The 23,734-nt window shown below is 42.4% G+C and overlaps 1 long non-coding RNA gene across 1 annotated transcript; it reads right to left on the reverse strand.

Moving 5' to 3' along the window:
- Nucleotides 1-1,655: 1,655 nt before the first annotated feature.
- Nucleotides 1,656-2,427, reverse strand: LOC107279736 (uncharacterized). The gene is made up of 2 exons (XR_001542042.3): nt 2,101-2,427; nt 1,656-1,986 (listed from the first exon to the last, which is right to left on the reverse strand). It is a non-coding gene; the product is annotated as an uncharacterized lncRNA (long non-coding RNA).
- Nucleotides 2,428-23,734: the final 21,307 nt, after the last annotated feature.

The following is a 23,734-nucleotide window of genomic DNA, read 5'->3' on the forward strand; positions in this document are numbered from 1 at the left end:
CCGAGGACTATGTCACGGTAATGATTCGCCATACATTCCACTTGCTCATGCTTTGCTCCAAGCTTGTGTTTCATTATAGAATTTACTTATCATCTGCTCCTCCATTTGCTTCCCTCTACTCCACTAACTATTCAATTTCTTTGTTATATGATGTTGTTTAGTTACATGACCAGGTGAAGTGTTTTGGGGATGGACTGATAAAAGAATAGCTACTACCCCAATTTTTTGTTGCTCTGTCAGTAATGTGTATGAAGTTCAGTACATGCATTCATTCATCCCATTAAACATCAGAATCAAACAAGGCGCCCATTGAACTCGGCTATACAATTCTTGAATGACTGAAATGTTTATTAGACGATAAATTTCCTCTGTACCATACCATCTGATCTCCTATGCTCTATAAAAGAGCAGATGAAGTGTAGTAGCAACCTGTTTTTCTTGGCTGATGTTGAGAGATATGAACAACAGGAGCTCATTGTGTTTAGCCAGTCTACTCACTGCTTAGCTTGCTACGTACGGTAGGCCTGGGTGGCATTGGGACATCTCACATAAGCCAGCGGTAAGCTGTTGACTGACCACTCTGCAGTTCCAGTCTCAAGCAAGTTACAGACTCAGAGTACATCAATGGACATGTTTGGTGTTCAAGCCTGAACCATTTGATGTTAGCAACCGGTTTCTCCACACCTTGCAGAGTTTTCCAGGGTTGTTTGGTACTTGCTTCTCGAGTGGATCTGGTCATCTCAACGTCGAGAAACCCATCTCCGGTCTACTCAGTTGTCTTGCCTAGGGGAACATGAACCTTGTAAACTTGGAACAACTGATTTGGGTGAGGCGGTGGCTGAATAAGGTTACTTTGTGATCATTCGCACGAGCACGGCGGAGCAGAGCAAGACACTTTGACTGAAACGGAGAAGGCAGGGTTGGGTTTCCTTCGCAAAATTCCAGCAGTCGCCGTCATCCTCGAAACCTCTCGCCGATGACACTGTGACGCTCTCCACGAACACATACGCTTGCAAGCTAGGCGACGCAGCCACACAGCACGGCCTGTGCCAGCAACGATGTGTGATAATTAATAAGATTACTGTTGGAGATCGTCTAGGTAGCCTCTTCTATCTGATAAACTGGTACCTAGCATCTCTACTGACAAAATAAAACTGTCACAAACAGAAACATCAGCACATTAATTTGGTCTCAATTTCTCTTTTTGCTTCAGTACTACCTAGCTAATAGAGAATAATAACAGCATTAGCAGTTTGTTAAGCGTTCAACTCAGCTGTACAGAACTACTGGAGAAAGCGCTCAATTTTCAGAAAGGATCCTGCCCTTCTTGCCATACTTATAAAAGACAACACCAAGTATTATAGGCCGAGGGGGAGCGATGAAGAAGAGTCGATGGAGATTGATTACTCTAGTGTCTTGCCTATTGTAGGCTTGGGTGCAGTCCTATTACCGATAACCAGCTTCATACCAAATTCTTTGCTGATCATGTCTCAAATCAGAAGGCACAAGTAGGGATGAAAACGGATCGGATACGGTCGGAAACTACCTTTATCATATTCGTTTTCATATTTTTTCTCGGAATCGAAACCGGAATCGGAAACCCGGATACGAAAACGGAATCGAATATTATCGAATACAGATACGGAGCGAATACGAATCGAAACGAATACGGTAACGAATATTAATCGGAACATAAAACCCCCTCAAACTGACCTTCACAAATCAATAAAGAAATATAACTTCTTGTTTTTTCTAATAGAGCATGTTACATTTGCAAAGATCAACAATTAATAATACTATAACGAGAAACATCCACAAACTTGCTGCAATGGCACCTGCATCAGACACTTGTGGTTGTGGGTTGGCATCAGCTACTTGCGTCGGCTCAGATGGTGTTAGGTTTGTTGGCAAAGCTGCTACACTCGCACTGCACAAGCTGAAGCTGCTGCTACTTGCATGAGAGGAATTCATCACAGATTCACAGATCTACCACACATGCAAAAAAAAAAAAAACAAATGAATAAGGAGCACCACAACAGCACAACTCGATGTGAATGAGGAGCACAACTAGCTTTCCAAATGAAATGCACTCCGACGAACCTGCTTACGGGCCTACGGCGAGACGATGATGCGGCAGACCGGCAGTGGCGGTGATACGGCGATGCGACGACGCCGGCGAAGAGGAGGCGGCTGTTGGCCGACGCGACGACGCCGACGAAGAGGCGGCGGCTGTGGCGAAGGGGCGAGGCGGCGGCGGCGGCGGCAAAGAGGTGAGGTGGCGGAGGCGGCGGCGAAGGGGTGAGGACGCGGCGGCGAAGGGGTGAGGCGGCGGCGGCGGCCGCCGGCCGGGATGCGTGGGGGTCGGGGGAAATCGGGGAATGGGAGTAGTCGGCTGGCTCGGCTGCCTGTTGCCTGTTGGTTGTTGCTAGCTAGCTAGGATTTGCATAACACAATAGTACAGTACACACGTAGTTGGGCTGGGTTGGGCTCTTTGGGCTGATTCTGATGAATGGTTGATGAAGGACTCCGGATATCCGGGAAAAATTTCTGGATAGTTTCCGACCGTTTTCCGTTTCCGTCGAATATCACCCTTACTGTATTTATTTTCGTATCCGAGAAAAAAATCCGTATTCGTTTCCGAATCCGAAAATTTCCGGATAGTTCCGACCGAATTTTGCCGTATCCAAAAATTGGTCCGAACGGAAGGAAACTATCCGAACCAGTTTCATCCCTAGGCACAAGTAACCACATCTAGCTATGTTCTCAAGGGATCATCATCTGAAAATTTAACGTTTGTGTAAATATATGTAGCATATGACAATACTCCTTATTTTGAAAATATGTAAATGCCTAACAATACATAAAACACTAAATTCAATTAATGGCATTGTAAATTTGCCGTATTAGAAAAAGGCAATTACTATTCGTGAAACCTTGTGGGTGCCACTGAAACTTTCTAAGATTTGAACCACGGCATTGCCACCGAGTTTCCTGTCATCTTCTCCCCCAAATCCTGTTCCATCTAGATCCAGGGAAGAAGCCGTGAAAGGCGAGGAAAGCGGTGACGTGCTCGCCTTCGCCATGTCGAACCGCTCGACGACGCCGGTGAGCTGTTCTCTAGTCAGGAAACGGTCGGCGTGGCTCCTCTGTTGACGGCGGAGGGCGGCAGCGACGTGGACGAGAAGGTGTCGTGACTGCCTCTCATGAGGGTGGTTGGCCGCCCAGGGGCGCAACATCTCACAATCTCGCTGCTGATCTTCCAAACTAGCGGCCCTTGGACACCAGCACACGAGGCAAGATGCAGCCGCGAGCTCCTATAGACTTCATCGGGACGTCATCGCTCGGCGGCAACGCAACTAGCTGATCACAGGGGTCTGCTGTTGTCCTTCGCCCTGCGGCATCTGCGTGGACTGCTTCCTGTAGGATCGAATCACAAGAACTAAGCCAACCAGAGGGGGGTGAATGGTTGGTATACCCAAAAACCGAAAACTTTTAGTGGAAATAAAAGTTACCCTCAAAGTCGATGGAGATCGGTCTGACCAAAGTTGTCTTGCCGGTCTGACCGCTCGGATGCCGTCGGTCTGACCGCCCGTATATCGCCGGTCTTATCGCCGCTTGCTGCCGGTCTGACCGCCGGTAGATCGCCGGTTAGACCGCCAAAACCCGGTGAAACACAAATCGAAGAACTCTAAAAGTGGATGACGACTTTATTGATTCTCTCTGTGTTTACAAAGTGCACCAACAGCACTCCTTACAAAATATTCGACTAAACTCGAAACCCTAACTCAAAACTCAACTCAATTGCTCTCTAAAGCGATACCGGGAAGCCTCACGCTCCCCCTCTATTTATACATGAGGTCGGTAGCCTAATGCCACGAACCAAACTCATACTAAGAGTTCTAAACACCTTAGGAAACCCTCTAGTACAAGAAAAAAAACTTTACATAACCAATCGTACCAAATTCGGACTCCTTCCAAATTCGACTCCGCATCCCATACGCACACAATACCTCCATCGTATGCCATATGGAATCTCCATCAACCACGTGCATCAACTCTAGCCTTAGTATCCCGCATGATCTCTGACCACCACGGACGTCGTCTTATCCCCAAGCTGATTCCAGGTCCATCACTGCGAATACTCTCCCGAGACATCGAGTCACCTACACATGAAATAAACAAAGAAATCATATTCCGAGACCAAGCTATCTCCAACTTGATTCATTAGTAGCAAACAACCGTATTACATACGTTTAGTATCCATCTAGAAGTCATAATAATGAAATAATCACGGATATTGTAACGGACCCAAAATTTCAGGGGAATTTTTTTGCGAAATGTTTTAAGTCATGCTCTTCTCGATTCTTGCATTGGAGTGATCTTGCTTCTAATCTTTCCTTTGATTTTGGACTTAAACTTTATTTGCAAAGTTAATAGCTCCCTTTTAAATTCTATAAAACATTTCCATTTGTTTTCTGTAATATCTAACTTTGGCTCTAAATTATATTTCCTTTGAATCTATTCCCGAACACCTCCAACAAATACCCTTTCAATTCCCGCTCAACCATCTCTAGAGCACATGAAATATCAATCTCTCTAGAGTTAATACCTTTTTATTTAGAGTTTACCACACTACCACCAAATCTAGTTTTATCTTCCACACATATTTCCCCTTTGAAATATCGTTTATCTAAATTATCCATTCGAGATTTCAAAGTTTATTATTTAGCTTGGGCCAATACTTCCCCGATTGACCCGACTCTCTGTTATATCCCATTAACCATTTTTATCTTTGGACTAAACCAGTATAACTCCCTTTTTGTTGGAATTTATTTTGGATCACACCTCTATCTAAACCTATCCCCAAAAACCTTTATTTCCTCTACATCGATCCAAAACATTCAAGGGTCAAGTTCCTATTTTGATCAAGCCGCCTGTTTGATTCCTATGGCTTGATTTCCTCCTCGGCACAAGAACTATACTATCACAAATAATTGAGTGATTGCTCTTGTGCTAAGAAACTTATTTCCAATCCCTTCTATTCAAAGTCCAACTTCGTTTAGCCACAAATATTTCATCGAGAATCCATACCCCATATTTTGGAGGCTAAAATCCTAGTTATTTACCTCCATCTATTTTTGACGTCATCCAAAATTTATCCAAAGTTAGAAGATCAATTATTTGTGTTCCTTTTCCTCCCATTTGATTATTTCAATCTTACATTTTTAAATATTAAAGAAAATCTTTTGTGACAACTTTTATATTTGGTTCTTATTGAATTCTATAAAATTGGAGAATCTTTATTTTTATCCTTTTCAAAATTTATATCTTAAAATAAATATCTTTGATTTTATTTTAAAAATATTTCAAACTCCTTTTGCTTTAAAACCCTTATTCAAAAGACCCCCAAATATTTCTCTTTTAAATCTATTAAAACCCTCCATTCAAATTTTCCCTTAGTTTTCATCTCCTTTGAAATTCCATTTCAAATCCCTCCACACAAAATTCCTAAAACCCCTATTCATTTTGGGCCGAATTCCCTTCAATTAACCCAATCAGCACAAGTCTACATGTCTCCTTCCCCCCTCTTGGGCTGTCAGCCGAGCCGAGCCGAGCCGGCCCAAATCGGCCCATGGCCGAGCCGCTCCCTCCTCCTCTGGGTGCACTTGGCGCACGCACAGGGCGCCGCCTTCGCCGCCGTCTCGCCACTTCCCGATGCCGCCCGCCGTTTTGCGCCGCCGCCGTCGTCTTGCCTTCGACGCGAAGGATCCGTCACCAACGTCAGCTGCGACATCACGCCGCCGACGTCAGCCGCCGAATCGAACCGCCGAATCAACGAATAGAGCTGGCGCCGTGCTCCACTTCTCCACGCCGCCGTCGCCGGGTTCTCCTTATTTTCTTCCTCCGCAACCGCCTTACGCCACCGCCTCTCGCCGCCTATAAAAGGATGACGAGGTCCCCTCTTCCCCCTCACATAAACCGAGCTCCTCAAGCTCTCTTTCTCTCTTTCTCTCCCATGTCCGGCCATTAGTACCACCGGCCGATCTCCCTCACCGGAGCTTCGCAAGCCAAACCCTCGCGCCACCAACTCCGCCTCGTCGAGGTGATTCCACTTTTCCCTTTCCCGATCACTCCACCTTGAGATAAACCGCCACCACCACGTTCTCTTATCGGCCGGTCTGAGATCTTGCTACCGCCGTTCCGGCCATCTCCCTCTCTCCCTCCGCCTTCCACCACTTTCCCCGGGTGCGCGTTGCTCGGAAACACCATCTCCCACCGGCGTTCCTACCTCCCGGCCACCAGAGAGCCGGCACCTCGCTCGCTCTCCCTTCTATTTCCTCTCGGCTGCCAGAGAGAAGAAAAGAAGAGGTAGAAGAAACATATGACAAGCGGGCCCCACCTTTTATAAAGTAATTCCATTTTCTTTTATCCAGTTCCAATCTTTGAGCATCCATATCTCTCCAACCATTGATCCAATTAGAAAAATTCTTTGACCTAAATTCATCTATTTTCAAACCCTTTATTTTGATACCAAATTTCCTATTTTAAAATTTTATTTAAAAACATTTTTAATTTAAACCTACTTGATTTATCTTAAATCCCTTTAATCTTAAATTTCTTGTTTTACTTAAAAAGCCTTTTCAAATTAAATTATATTTTTATTATTTCTTTAAATATCTTTTCTTTATTTATTTAAATACCATTTTAAATTCTATCTATTTAAAAACCCTTTTTGAATTCAAATTCCTTTGATTTATTTAAATACTTCTTTTTTATTTTTAAACCATCCTTTAGCCACCAAAAAGCCATCGTGGGAACTTTACGCCTTCCATGGAGACGTTTGCGTAGGCTCAGACCCCGACGTCAAACCGTTGGTCGTAAAACCCGGCATAACCTAATCCTAAGGTCGAAGTGTTGCTCTTCGCACCCCACGCCTCGACGCGTATAGTGGTCAGAGCCTTACTATTCCCTCGACCTCCACAACATGCCGCACACTAGCTTTGGGCTTTGTGCGATCCTAGCCGCTCTACTACCACTCACGGCAATAGAGTAACATTCTCCATCTTGCAAACCAACACAAATTTTCTTAACTCCGTAGTCGTTGTGCTGCTTAACTGTAGCATCGACTAGACGAGCCAAATATTTAGCCGTTATGCTACCCATCCTTAGCATCGGCTAACCACTCCAAATATTTAGCCGTCGTGCTACCCTACCCTAGCACCGACTAGAAACCAATCCACCAAATAAACCCCACCTATCCAAAATTATCCTTTCTTCGATTTTAATCAATTTCCGACCTATAGAAACTATCATCTCTCTTTTATCCTTCAAATTAAAATTAAGTTTATTCTATACACATTCTTTTCTCCTCTCGCCTCGCTCTAATTTTATTTACTCCTTGGTTTTTATCGTTTCTTTGTAGCAATTTGCTTATAGGCTTTATTTGCTATCTTTTTCGTATTCGTATGTTAGACCGTACAGCAAGTTCTATCGGCATCCAAGGAGCTGACGTGGACCCAAATGGCTACGCTGAAGCCGTGGGAAATCTTAAGGCACAAGGCAAGACACAATTAAAATTTTTACCACATGAAATAATCAACCCCCATATTTACTTTATGCATAAGTTAATCATATGAATAACATCATTGTGGTGGCTTAAAATGATATTTAATGCTTTTAAGCATTGTTATATGAGATTATGGAAAGATATACTGAACATCATTTTATGTGGTTTATTATTCAAACATCTTTACAAACTTAGGAATCCGGTTAAAATGGGTATTTTTGAATGTTATACATGATGAAGTTTGTTGGTGTGGGGAGTTCGGAAAGTTTTGGGTGGTTTAACCGGATTATAATTATCCCCTTACACCATGGGAAATGACATAGTTGCGTCCATCCACATGACCAAGTAATTGGACTTAGCCTAGTACATTGTCCCACTATATGAAAGACTGTTGGGTGGCTCTATGAGCAGTTGGGGTGAACATACGTAAGGAGTTAGGGGGCAGTGTTTCACAACAGTGGGATTCATGAAAGTGTGACGATATAGATACCTTGTCTTAGGCCTGGCAAGAGTTCGACCACTATGATGAACCAAAACCCCACTGTGCAGTAACTAGTAGTAAGTGGGACCTTCGAACGGCTCTGTTGTTCTCAGCCTAGCTAGCTATGGGCATCGTGTGGGTAAAGTTGGACAATCTCTGTAGAGGTGAATTAAATCATTCGAATGTGCCGTACTCCCGGTTCTGGAGTTGTATCATCAGGGTGATTCCTACTTCTGAAGTATAAGTAGTTTTAAAATTAAAATGTTGAGGATAAAGATGATTTATGGTTTTTATTATTCCTTTACTTTATTATTGTTTATTTATTCATATCTATTCACCTTTAATTATATATAGAGTAAATTTCAGAAAACTGCAACTTTAGTGACAAATGTATCAGTTTGCTGCAACTTTAGCGACATGTTTCAGTTTGCTGCAACAATAGCACGGGAAATTATCACAAAACTGCAACTTTTACGTTATATGCAGCTACAGTTGTCACATATATGTACTGTAGCAGCATATAACGTAAAAGTTGCAGTTTTGTGATAATTTTCCACGCTATTGTTGCAGCAAACTGAAACATGTCGCTAATGTTGCAGCAAACTGATAGTTTTGTGACTAAAGTTGCAGTTTTCTGAAATTTACTCTTATTTATAATATGTCTTGCTGAGTACATAAGTACTCACCCTTGCATAATTTGACATATAGAGGAAACGTGCTAACAAGGAGATCAGAAGGAAGCGAGATCTACGACAACGACGAGTTTTTCTAGGCTAGTCAACACTTGAGCTTTTTCCTGTGGAGTACTTTGAAGTTCTTTGGAATTTATAAATTGTAGTTCTAGTAATTGAAGAAGTTTAGGAGTTTAGTACTTTGGATTTTCATGTATTTCAAATAAGGATATTTTAGTTTGGATATTTTCGCCCTTTAACAGTTGTATAATTAGCTTGTATGAACAAACCAATGTAAATAATCGAAAGCTGTTCTGTATATCAATCTATGCGTGATCGAAATCCTGGATGATCACGAGTGGATTTTTGTGGCACCAAACCTAAATTGGGTGTCCCCACAGATATCCAAACAAACAACCCGAAACCGAAACTGACACAGCGTCGGCCGGTCAGACCGCGGGCTGGCCGGTCCGACAGCGCGCGTACCACCGGTATGACCGGCATACACAGCTCGGTCTGACCGGTCACATAAAATGATAGAATCCTGCGATCACCAGTAAATCCAATCATCTCCAAAACCACTTCGTGAATAAATTCCAAATAACAAAACCAATAATCTCCGATGCCCAATTGTTCATCACAATATAATAATCAAAAACACATTGGCAAACCCATAAAAAATGTTTTGGTGTTTCGAAAAAAAAATAAAAACAAAAGTGGTAAAAAGCACACTTCGTACAAATGTACACATCGTGCTCGAAAATCCAAAAGAAAACATCCCCCTTTTTAAAACAAAGAAATTCCCTCATGCACCAAAAACATGCTCTTCTCAATAACTCATCTCTTCTCAAAAATTTTCACCTTGCTTCTCAAAACTCATCTCTTCTCCCCTTTTGACAATGATTTCATCAAACATAGGAATTATGTTCATTAATGTACAAGAGCTTAGCATACATATAGCATATCAAGTCATGTGTTGCAATAAAAAGAAGATAAGCCCATCTATAATATAACAAGCATGTATTAAAGTATAACCATGAACCAAAGATTTTACAATTAAGCTTGAATCAACAATCAAAATTCATGATTTCATACGATTTATAATGCAACATCTTAACAAGCACATAGGTTGAAGAATAAACACTAAACACATATACCTATTGCTTTTATAACTCTTTCTCAAATAACCTTTAGCACAAAATAACCAAGAGAATTTTTTTTCAACCTTTTCTTTTCTTGAGCCTTTTTTCTCATATGTTTCTCTTTTATTCCGGGTGCGTCCCTGTCGTCAAGACTGTTTCCAGGGATTCGGCACCCATTATTTTGCTCACATCGAATACGTCATTGTCGTCAAGACTGTTTCCAAGGATTCAGTATTCATTTTTTTTCATATTTTTATTCTCTTTTTCACAATGAGCAATAAAATCTATTTGAGGAATAACAATTCAATAAAGCATATATATAGAGCATTTAGAAATCAAACCATATGCTAGCATCAACATTGCATATTTGCTTAATTCAAGTATAGAATTTAAGTGTCATGCATCATCTCCCTTAAAAGCAAAATCTAAATCTCATGAAAAGACTAGAATACATACAAGCTAAGCTAAAGACAAATAAACCTTCAAAGTATTGCTAGCATGCACAAAAAAATACCATATGTATAAACAAAGCTCTCTTTTCTGAATTTTTCTCATTGTCATATTATTGCTTGATAAAACCATGAGGTACAAACTCCCCCTCAAACCATGCCAAAAGAATGGATTATTCCCAATTCACCAAAAAAAAGCAAAGCGATTAGAATCCAAAGGTTTAGTGAAAATATCAGCAATTTGCAACTTTGTGTCCAAAAACTGCAATTCAACATCTCACTTCTCAACATGATCCCTCAAAAAGTGAAAACGAATATCAATGTGCTTTGTGTGTGAGTGTTGAACATGATTCTTAGCAATGTTAATAGCACTAGTATTATCACAAAAGAGAGGTACTTTCTCAAAAGTAAGATCATAATCTTTCAAAGTAGATAAAAGCAAAGAATATGTGAAAAACAACTAGTAGCAGCAACATATTCAGATTCAGCAGTTGATTGAGCAACACTAGATTGTTTCCTAGAAGACCATGCAATCAATGATGTACCAAGAAAATGACATGTTCCACTAGTACTTTTCCTATTAATTCTACAACCCCAAAATCAGCATCGGAATATCCACTTAAGCATATAGAAGATGAAGTAGAATACCAAATTCCAAACTCAAGTGTATGATTCAAATACCTCATTATGCGCTTGACTGCTTGACGATGTGAAGCACGAGGAGAAGCTTGAAAGCGCGCACACAAACACACAACGAACTGTATGTCTGGCCTAGAAGCAGTTAGATACAACAAAGATCCAATCATACTTCTATTTTCCTTTTAATCAACAGCTTCACCATCTCCATCAGGATCTAACATAGCTGTAGAACCAATTGGTGCTGAAATTGGCTTGCAATTCTCCATCTTGAACCGTCTTAAAAGATCCTCCGTATACTTCGTTTGATGCACAAAAGTACCTTGAGGTGTTTGCTTAATTTGCAATCCCAAAAAGTACGATAACTCACCCATCATGCTCATCTCAAAATCTACAACCAAAGCGTGAGTCGAACAACAAAAGATGATATCATCCACATAAATCTGAACAAAAAGTTGATTATCACCATGCTTAAGAACAAAAAGCGTTTTGTTAACCTTTCCCATTGAAAAACCTTTCGCAAGCAAAAAGTTCTTAAGCCTATCAAACCATGCTCTAGGAGCTTGTTTAAAGCCATAAAAAGCTTTAGACAATTTAAAAACATGGTTGGGAAAATCAGGATTTTCAAAACCTGGTGGTTGTTTGACATAAACTTCCTCCTATATAAAACCATTTAGAAAAGCACTTTTCACATCCATTTGATACAATTTAAAACCTTTTGAAGCAGCAAAAGCCAACAAAAGTCTAATTGCCTCAATTATAGCAATAGGAGCAAAAGTTTCATCAAAATCCAAACCCTCAACTTGAGTAAAACCTTGAGCAACAAGTCTAGCTTTATTTCTCATAATCAAACCATCCTCATTTTGTTTATTTTTGAAAACCCACTTGGTTCCAATAATATTCTGTCCAGAAGGTGGTTCAACTAAAGTCCAAACTTTGTTTCTCTCAAAATTTTCAAGTTCTTCATGCATGGCGTTAATCCACGATTCATCAGTTAGTGCATGTGACACATCTTTGGGTTCAAAAGAAGCAACAAAAGCAGAATTTGCACAAACATCAGGAGCTGTTACCTTAGACCTTGTAGTCCGCTCACCTATATTACCAATAATTTGTTCTGGCGGATGTCGTCGTTGAATGTGCAAAGGAGCAGCGACTTCTGAAGTTGATCCACGTTCTGTATCAGTACTGGTCGAAGTAGTAATTTCTGGAGGACCATTTCGATCAGCATCAACAGTACCCGAACCCGACGACCCTGGCTGGTCTGACCGCTCCTCATGGGCCGGTCTGACCGGAGGTGTGCCGGCGGTCTGACCGGCCTGGCGCCCGGTCTGACCGGCCGAGCTGACCTCGTCGTCGTCGTTGTCTCCGCTCTCGTCTTCAAAAATACAACCATCCTCCCCCTGAACCTATGACAGTGTACCTGCAATATCGGGTCTAGTACCTGGACTAGCCTCATCAAAAGAAACTTCGCAAGTCTCAACGATTTTGTTAGTCTCCAAAATTAGTACACGATAGCCACGAGTATGTGTGGGGTAACTAAGAAACAATCTATCGGTAGAACGTGCCTCAAACTTATCCAAATTTCTAGATTTCAAGATAAAGCACTTGCAACAAAAACACGCAAATGTGAAACTTTGGGTTGATGTCAAAATCGATGTTCATAAGAAGTTTTTCCAAGTTTAGATCTCAAGAAAACCCGATTTGAAATATAACAAGCAGTATTAATTGCCTCAGCCCAAAATTTTCTAGGAGTTTTATATTCATCCAACATCGTTCTAGCCATCTCAACCAAAACACGGTTTTTCCTTTCAACAACACCGTTTTGTTGCGGAACACGAGGAGAAGAAAATTCATGTTCAAGACCTCTTTCGTTGCAAAATTGTTCAAAAAAAGCATTTTTAAACTCACCACCATTATCACTTCGAATTCTTTTCAAAGAACCAGGAAATTCAAGATCCAATCGAAGAAACAAACCACGAAAGTGTTGAAAAGCTTCGTCCTTAGTTGCCATAAAGAAAACCCAAGAATATCGAGAAAAATCGTCAACAATAACCAACACATACCACTTTCCTCCAACAGATTGCACTCTAGCTAGGCCAACATTGTCCATGTGTAATAGCTATCCCGGTGCATCCGTCATCACAGAAACAATAGGAGCATGTGAAGAAGCAACCATCACAGGTGAAACCAGATTTTCAAAATCAGCTTTAAACACTCTTCCATAGCGAGAAATATTCAACACTGAATCACCACAAGAATCAAAAACTTTACTTCCAGTTTTCTTAAAGTGAAACTCAAAATTTTCATCAACAATTTGTGAAACCGAAAACAAATTGTACTTTAAGTCTTCAGCCAAAGCTACATTCTTCAATTCAAATTTCTCATTTACCTTAACCAAACCTGTAGCGAGAACGGCACTTGTAGAAGCATCACCAAAGATAATCGATTCAGTCTTTGATGCCTTCTTGAGTGAGGAGAACCAATTTTTATCACCGGTCATGTGCCGCGAACAACCGGAATCCACGATTCACACGTTCTCCTTCCTTGCCACCAAAGCCTACACACAAGCAGAAGTCGAAGCCTCAGTACTGGGGTTAGATGATAATAAAAATTTAGGAATCCAGTACTGAGACACACGACCAGAAATCCAATACGCATATATCCACGTGCAAAATCAATTTTAGAATTTTCAGAAAAATTCCTCCGAGGCCGTCTGACCGAGGTACAGTGGCCGGTCTGACCGGGGGCCGGTCTGACCGCCGCTGTACCGCCGGTCTGACCGATGCCCGGTCTAACCGACACTCAGTAGCCGGTCTGACCGCGGGACCCACTGCGGTCTGACCGGTTTCCTCGAGGGAAAACCAGATTTTTGCCACTTTGATTTTGCAAAAGCAATCTCTCTCTCCTTTTTCTGTTTATGAGTTAATCTGAAACAAAAACCAATAATATGTCCATCTTTTCCAAAAAAGAACAAGTATATTTTTCACGATGATTAGACACATTGGTAGTATTAGAAGATTTAGCAACACAAGCAACAACAGGAGATTTTGCATGCACAACATTGGATTTTGAAGAAGATGCACTCAAGGTAGACATGATACCAGCAGATTTAAACACAGTTTTGTTAGTATCAGGTTTAACCAAAATCTCACCACTTCTAGCACCAACACCTAACACAACAAGAGGATGTCTAGAATTATGAGCATAAGGGTTAAAACCTAAACCACGATTATGTGTGCTAACCTTTGATTGATCCAAAATTATGTTGAGGTTCTTCTTACCATCAGAAAATCTTAGCAAAGAATTTTTCAAATAAGACACCTCTTTTTCCAAATTAGCACAATTTTCACAATCTACCATGACACCTTTGCTTTTACGACACTTGGGGCAAGAAAGCACTTCATTTTTTTTCACAACATCTTCCATGTACTCAACACGACCTAAAGCATCTTTCAATTTCAACTTATTCAAATTACATGTTGAGCAATCCAAAACATCATGAGGTTGTTTTAACTTTTTAGCAGAAATCATGTTAAACATCAAACTAGCATGTAAAGCAATTTGATATTTTTGCAACAACTTTTTAGTTAAAAACAACTCATCCAAAGTACATGTGTGCAAAACAAAACTATAAGCAAGAGAAGATCTATTTTTCAAATCATGTGCAGCATTAACATCTCTAATTTTTGAAATCTTATTCATGAAAACCTCACAATTTTCGCAATCATCATCATTAGGAATAAGAGATTTTAATCTAGCAATTTCAGATTTAAAAGATTCAATGATAAATTCCTGTTTTCTATACATCTTCTCACACTTCTTTTTTTTTTTCACTCAAGATATTAATAGCTTCCTCAAAAGCACTTACCTCATTATCTTCATACTCTGTGTCAGATTCACCACACGCCATGATGCAAACATCGGAGATGTTCTTTCCCTTATCATCATCTCGACTTTCACCATCTACATCACTTAGTGGCTCGAAGGTGGCGCAAACTTGTTGAAAAGCCTTCCTGAGATTCTCCAGCTTCCTCCCTTGGGATGAACCCTTCGGCTTGTTGTTGTTGGTCTTCTCACCATCTTTGTCTTCTCTTTTGCCTCTCCCAAGCTTAGGACAATGCGAACGAAGATGATCAATTGAACCACATTCAAAGCAACGATTTGGACCACCTCTTTTCCTGTTGCTGGCATTATTCATAGCTCGAGCAATTCTGTTAGCAACCAAAGCCAAATCCTTCTCCTCGATCTGTTCGAGTTGATCATCGGATGTGGCAATAAAAATAGCAAGAAAAGAAGGCTTAGATGAAGAAGCATCAACATCCAAAGAAGAAGAAAAAGAAACCAAAGCACTTGACTTAGAATCAACTTTTCGAGAAAGAACATTCATCTCATGTGTTTTCAATTTTGTGTAAAGCGAATCCAAAGTCAAAGTAGACATGTTAACAGACTCCTGAATAGATGTAACTTTCATCTCCCAAATAGACATATCAAGACCATTCAAAAAGTGACGAGAAATCTCAGATTGTGGATAATTAGCATCATAAGAAGAATCAACAGATCTAAGATCAATCAAAATTTTATTAAACCTAGAAAGATAGTCATCCAAAGCTTCTCCAGGTTTCATCTCAAATTTAATGTACTCCTTTTTGAAAATATCACGATGAAGTTCTTTAATGTTATTTGTTCCTTAATGAAAATTACTCAAAGCATTCCAAATCTCATGAGCAGTTCGAAAGTGCGCAACACGATCATAATCCGAACGATAAATACCACTCAAAAGAATGTTGCGAGCTTTACAATTTTGTTCAAAAGCAGTTTTTTCAGCAGCAGTATTAATAGCTTCAGGAATCACATAATGATGAGAAACTTTTCTCCAAATATTATAATCTTCAGCCATAATGTAAGATTGCATCCTACTACACCAATGAGAAAAATCCATTCCATCGAAAACATGAGGCTTAGTTGAAAACCTAGCGGGAGTAGCCATGGCAAAAACTCTAGATCGATAAAAATCCAAAGAAGAAAACAAGGCTCTGATATCACTTGTAGGATCGAATCACAAGAACTAAGCCAACCAGAGGGGGGGGTGAATGGTTGGTATACCCAAAAACCGAAAACTTTTAGCAGAAATAAAAGTTACCCTCGAAGTCGACGGAGATCGGTCTGACCGAAGTTGTCTTACCGATCTGACCGCTCGGATGCCGTCGGTCCGACCGCCCGTATGCCGCCGGTCTGACCGCCGCTTGCTGCCGGTCTGACCGTCGCTTGCTACCGGTCTAACCGCTGGTAGATCGCCGGTTAGACCGCCGAAACCCGGTGAAACACAAATTGAAAAACTCTAAAAGTGGATGACGACTTTATTGATTCTCTCTGTGTTTACAAAGTGGACCAACAGCACTCCTTACAAAAATTTTGACTAAACTCGAAACCCTAACTCAAAACTCAACTCAATTGCTCTCTAAAGCGATACCGGGAAGCCTCACGCTCCCCCTCTATTTATACATGAGATAGCTAGCCTAAAGCCATGAACCAAACTCATACTAAGAGTCCTAATCACCTTAGGAAACCCTCTAGTACAATAAAGAAACTTTACATAACCAATCGTACCAAATTTAGACTCCTTCCAAATTCGACTCCGCATCCCATACGCACACAATACCTCCATCGTATGCCATATGGAATCTCCATCAACCACGTGCATCAACTCTAGCCTTAGTATCCCGCATAATCTCTGACCACCACGGACGTCGTTTTATCCCGAAGCCGACTCCCGGTCCATCACCGCGAATACTCTCCCGAGACATCGAGTCACCTACACATGAAATAAACAAAGAAACCATATTCCGAGACCAAGCTATCTCCAACTTGACTCATTAGTAGCAAACAACCGTATTACATACGTATAGTATCAATCTAGAAGTCATAATCATGAAATAATCACGGATATCCAAACAAACAACCCGAAACCGAAACCGACACAGCGCCGGCCGGTCAGACCGCGGGCTGGCCGATCCGACCGCGCGCATACCGCCGGTCTGACCGGCATACACAACCCAGTCTGACCGGTCACATAAAATGATAGAATCCAGCGATCACCTGTAAATCCAATTTATCTCCAAAACCACTTCGTGAATAAATTCCAAATAACAAACCAATAATCTCCGATGCCCAATTGTTCATCACAAAATAATAATCAAAAACACCTTTGATTTTACACTTCCGGGAGCTTACTCGTGCCAAAGTAGATGGATTCCTCTGTGTCGCGCCACGCCGCCGTCGTTGCGCCCACTGACTTCAACAACCAGGCCGAGTAGGAGCGCGGGAGCGGGTCGACTCCGTCGTGTCTGACGTGACGAAGGGGCTTATCCATGATGTCCTCCTCCCTCCCGGCTCCATCGACGGCTCCATGGTGGTGGTCGTTCTCGCCAGCGCGGTCTACTTCTCGGATTCATTTGTTCTGTTGTGTGAAGGCTCCGATTTTTTCATGCGATGCTGCTCTGATTTTGGGGCGCGGTTTGGTCTTCCATGCTTATTGGTAGCGCTCGGATTTGGATGCTTTCAAGGACAACAAGGGACTGGCATGGAGCCTTCCAATGACGGCAGATCATGCTGTTTTAAAATTTGGATATATAGTATGTCAATTTGGTTAACGGTGTGGTCTAGTGAAATTTTAGGACCATGATATCTGTGGTTATGTGGTATGTGCTTAAACAAATGTGTTTCGTGCAACATGAAACATAATAGATTTTGTGAAATTTACTATTCGGCTTATTTTCTCGGTTTATAAGCCCATAGCTTAACCAACCAAACAGCTTCCATCGATGGTAGCGATCCAATTCTAAGGTAAGCTAAAGGATATTTTACTTCAAGAGGGTTTTCTTACACAGAACACCCACTTCCAGCTCTTGATTTAGATGTCTCCTGATTGCTCAACATATAAAATATAAAGGACATGATCAAGTAGTACGTAGTACAGATTGAGGAAGACATGAAAAAGATTACATGGAGATTGTTCGCCCTAATGGCTTGCTATTGACATAGTAGATAGCTCGGCTTGGGAGGCACCAGGAACTGTTCTACTATCATGAAGAACCAGTTGACTAGTACATTTGATGGTACGAACTCTTGACCATTTGATGCTAGCAAACCCGCTTCTGCATCTTGCGTGCTTCTTCAGGTTACATTAGGTAGAGGGTGGTTTGATGAGGCGATCTGATCAGCTAAATGTCGAAGGCACAAGCTCCATGGCAGCTTGCTAGATCTGTTCGTAAAGCCATCGATAGATCAAACGCAAGCACTACATATGGTGGTGGTGGTGTGGAGATGTGATGTGCGATAGTGAGATTATTCACTAGAAGGGATATCCTCATCTCAATCGGGTGGTAAGCCCCCATCTCAATCGGGCACAGCGTCCGTTACAGGCTAGAAGTCACTGATGTGAAGAGTTATCTCAATCGGGCAAACGGCCGTCACGAATGAATATATCTTAATCGGGCCCTAAGTAAAGCCTGTCACCGATAGCTTTGACCCAGACGACCAGTCAAACTGTAGCCCGTCACAGATGACCTATCTCTATCGGGCCACAACTAGCGCCCGTCACAGATGACTACTAACCTTTATCGGGCCTAAACTAGAGCCCATCACATATGATACTCATCTCAATCGGGCCTAAACTATAGCCCGTCACAGATGACTGATGACCTCAATCGGGCCTAAAATAGAGCCCGTCACAGATGACTACTCACCTCAATCGGGCCTAAACTAGAGCCCGTCACAGATGACTACTGACCTCAATCGGGCCTTCCTGTTCTTCTTCATCGGTGGGGGTTCATGAATCGCCTTGCTGTCGGCCTCCGTTTGGTCCTCCCCAAAATCCGTGTCGTACTGCAACTGCACATCGTAAGATTGTACATGACGATCTTGAGCAAGAGGGGCTAAAGGAGCAGAGGTGGGTCTCTTTGGTGGACGACCGCCTGGTGCAGTGGTTGGCCTCGCTGTAACCCTGATCTCAATGAGGTCCATGGGCCATTGGATGAAGGTACCACGGGCATTTCCTAGTGAGAGGACCTCGTCGTTCGGTGGATACTTCAGAGGGAATAGCTCGTATCGGGCTTCACCGAGTCGACTTGAACTTTTGCATAGTCGGCCCTGAGTTGCGCTCCATGCACTCTTGTCTCTGGGGTTGGCTTGTACGCAAGTCCCTCGGCTGCTGGAACCGTGAAGGTCGTCATCACCCTAACTGTGAGGGTGCAGCTCGTTGGTTCCTGCGATAGATTAATCAATTTTTTTTAGAATATTATATATCATATGGATTCGTTAAGTCTTTCATGTATTGAGTAAGTTCACGGTTACCGTTATGTGGTCGACGGCGCTGTCGACCGATGTTGGATTTTCCACCAACTCAGTTGATGCGCAACTGCTGCGTTTTTGGGTGGGACTTCCTAACTCTTTGTGCGCAGCAGCAGCGGCGGCCTGGGGGTTCTGTTGCTCTACTCGGATCTCTTGCCTAATCTTAGCCCTCATTGACTCGAGCTTTTCGTCGAATTTAGATGTCAGCTCAGCTCTTATCGACGCCCGGATTTTGGCTTCAAGGCGTGCATCTTTCTCCGCCTTGTTGGAAGTCCGCTTCGTGTATGTTCCTTGCAATCGGAGCATGCCTTCTTTCTTTTTATAGTTTGTCCGGAAAGATTACTGAGTGCAGGGTAGTCATTAATGGTGCAGAACAATAGAACTCTTAGCTTGAAGTTCTCCTGACCATATGCATCCTAAGTTTCCACACCTTCTTTCCAAAGAATCTCCAGATCGTCGATAACAGGCTCCAGGAATACATCGATATCATTGTCGGGTTGCCTTGGACCTTGGATTAACAAGCACAACATAATATATTTCCGTTTAAAGCATAACCATGGCGGGAGGTTATAGTTCGCAATAAGAATTGGCCAAGTGCTGTGAGTACTACTCATGTCACCGAAAGGATTCATGCCATCCGTACACAGACATATTCTCATGTTTCTAGGGTCGGCAGCAAAGTCTTTGTGTTTCGATCGATATTCCTCCATTCAATCGAATCCGCTGGGTGTCTAAGCATATTGTCTTTCCTTCTCTCTGTGGCGTGCCAACGTACTAACTTCGCTTTGTTCGGGTTGGCAAAGATTCTCTTGAAACGATCAATGATAGGTAGATACCACACAACCTTTGCCGGACCACCCCTCTTTGACTTATTTCCTTCGTCAGCACTTTTCTTTCGCTTATATCGAGAAGCCTTGCAGACAGGACAAGCATCCAAGTCCGCATATTGCTTGTGGTATAATATGCAGTCATTGGGACAAGCGTGAATTCTACGGACCTCTAACCCCAGTGGACACAGAACCTGCTTTGCTTCGTATGTCGTCTCGGGCAATGTGTTCTCAACAGGAAGCATAGCCTTCAAAATTCCTAAAAGATATGTGAAACTCTTGTCTGTCCATCCACTACTTGCCTTCAGCTTCATTAGGTCCAAGGTAACTGACAACTTAGTGTGTTTTGCTTTGCATCCAACGTACAGAGGCGTCTCGGAATCACTTACCACCCTGCTGAACTTCATTCCATCTCTCTCATTCTGGGCTGGGTCCTCAACGTCACGTAACATGTCTTGCAGCAGATCATGATCCACATCAACCATTTCACCGCCCAATGGAGAAGGTATAAATATGTCATGTTCATCTTCATCTTCCTGATTATGCGCACCACTTCTGTCTGCTGCTGCCCCACTTCCTGATTCTTGCTCTCCATGCTTCACCCAACATGTATAGCCCTCCATGAATCCTCGTTGTATCAGATGACTGTGTATGTCCTCTCCGCTATCAAACATATTCTCATTCTTGCAATCTGCACATGGACAACACATATAATCACTGTTTCTTCTTTTCCGATCCTCCTCCGCGGCGTTCATAAAATTTATTACACCCTTTCTGTACTCCGTAGAATGATGTTTCAAATTTTTTGCATACATCCAACTTCGATCAATTGCTACAAAATAAAAAAAACAAATTAGAGGCACATATTGTAAGATCAGTATTGCAAAAGTAAGACATGATGAAATTGCTCAATTAATGAATAATATTACTCACTTGATTGATTCATTTTGATCACTTTTGGGAATTTAATTTCTGTTTTCCTTGGAAAAAGGACAAAAAATCGCCCCCTACAGCCTCCCACCAAAATAGTGAACAGTGGGATACAGTTACACTAGGTGGTGGGGGGTATTTATACTGTGCAACAAATATCTGTAACGGCCCTAAAACAATCAACCGTGACGGGCATACAAGTAATCTCTATCGGGCCTTAATAAAAGCCCGTAAAAAAAGAGTGTCATCTGTGACGGGCATTAAACTTATCTCAATCGGGCCTCTAGTTGGAGCCCATCACAGATGACCCTCATCTGTGACGGGCTTCTTTTAGGGCCCGATTGAGATATGGAACCCTCATCTCAATCGGGCCTCAACTATAGCCCGTCACGGATAAGTGTCATCCGTAACGGGCTTTAGTTTTATGCCGATATACCATGGTTGTGCGGCCATATCGGCCCGATTGAGATTACTTCCTTGTGACGGCCCGCAAATTCTAGTCTTGTTATGGGCCGTCACAGATGAAAGGATCTGTACTAGTGATTGGAAAATCCGTCATAGGGACTGGCTTATAGGTGCCATTTTATTTAAAACCAGCACCTATTGATATTTTCCTACCTTCAGCGGGATAAACAATAGAGAATCGACACCTTTGAACAACTATAGGTCACTACTATAAAAATCCTCATTGGGACCGGCTTATTGGTGCCGGTTCATTTAAAACTGGCACATATAGAACTTTTCCCAACTGGGGGGAAATATAGAACCGGCACCTTTAACCATGCTAGAGCCAGCACCTATAATATAGGTGCCAGTTTTTTAAAAGAACTGGCACCTATAATATATTATAGGTGTTGGTTCTGTATCGGTTAATTAAAGAACGGACAGGAACCGGTTGTTTTTAAAAACCGGCACCTATAGCTTTGAGCCAAGCCGACGAGCCGAGACCATCCATGCGTGCACTGCGTACCGCACCCACCGCGTCCTTATCTACTCCATCCCCTTCTCTCTCTCGCGCATATCGCGTCTCTCTCCCCCTCTCTCTCGCAGCGGCTGCCTGGCGTAGGTAGGGTGGTGGCGGGCGGGCTCCCGCAGCCAGTGGCGGAGGCAGGGTGGCGACGGGCTGGCTCCCGCAGCCAGTGTGGGAGGCAGAGTGGCGGTGGGCTCCTCTCCTCCGCCTCCCCTCCGGCCCCCCTCCTCCTTCACATTATCCTCCACGCCCTCCCCTCCCCCTCCCCCTTCCACCACAACGATGGGCAGCGTCCCCATCCCCCTCCGCTCCCCCGATGGGCGGCGTCCGCACGGGAGGCGCGTGGACAGGCGGTGGATCCTGTGCTTCTTTGGCCGGATCTAGCCTCCCATGGCCGGCTCTGGCCGGTGTGGTCTGTGCCTGGTGAAGGGGAGGCGGCAAGCTCCCGCGGCCACGCCCTCCCCTCCACCAGATCCGGTGGCCGGCCTCCCGCGGCCGGCTCCTGTGGGCGACGGCGCTGGGGTCGGTTCGAGTGCTGATCTAGGGTTGGTGTGTTTTTTTTATCTCTTTCATGTTCTCTCGTTTAATTTGTCTCATATGTGTACCGAGAATGAATTGTTGTTATTGACGTGATTTTGATTTTGGATGTGGGGATATTGATGTGTACCGAGAAGGAATTGTTGTTATTGACGTGATTTTGATTCTGGATGTGGGGATATTGTTCTCGATCTGAGGATGTGGAGGGGATCATGGGATGTGGGGATGGTTTCTGGATTCGGCTCGATTCGAGCCGGAGTATTTTTTGGCTCGTGCAGACATAAAAGGTGCCAGCTCAATTTAACCTATGGGTGCCGGTACCATGTATAAGTGTTGACCAATTGGTGTCGGCCGGAAAACCGGCACCTATTGCCAGTTGCCAACCGGCGCTAATTGGGCTTTCTGTACTAGTGGGTGCTGGTTCTAAATTATTAGAGTGCCACGTGGTGATTTAGCAGTGTTTGTAGGAGACCACGTGGCAGCATAGGAGTGTTTATAGGGTGTTTCATCAACTTTTAAGTATACTAGGAAGGTAGCCCATGCATTCGCACGGGCATGCATCGTAGACTATGTTTGAGAACTTATAACGATGAAATATTAATCTGAAATTTCATTTTATATATTTAGATTATTTGAGCACATTTAGAAAAAAAATTAAGTAATTGGACTATTTTCTCTAATTAAAGGAACTCGATGTTTTATGCAGTGGCTCAGACTATTCATATTTCAGTTTGTTATTTTTTTTACAAAGTGTACGTTTAATTTAGCTATACATGTTTCAAAACATAGCATGGTGCGACTCTATGTTGTTGAGTTATTTCTTTTTCTTTTGGCAAATTAAATATGAAAATTTTATTCTGGTACTATTTATTTAATTTATCTATGCATGTTTGTAGAATTTTTCATAATGACATATTATTTATTGTCAAAATTTTAAGGTATTTAGATGTGGTGCAAAGTGCATGGGTGGACTGTGCCCAAATGCTATAATTCTTATACAGCAAAATATATGCATATATAAATATTACATTGTTAGTTTAATTATAAATAGAGAATAATTAGATATAAATCAGACACGTATAGCTTATAAAAAAATTGTAGTTGTTTCAACATTGGTTGTTTCTCGTCTAGTTTAGTAGCTACAAAAATAAGGAATGGGAGGGCACTGTTCTCTA

This window comes from Oryza sativa, chromosome 12 (assembly GCF_034140825.1).
Source record: "Oryza sativa Japonica Group chromosome 12, ASM3414082v1".
Taxonomy (NCBI): domain Eukaryota; kingdom Viridiplantae; phylum Streptophyta; class Magnoliopsida; order Poales; family Poaceae; genus Oryza; species Oryza sativa.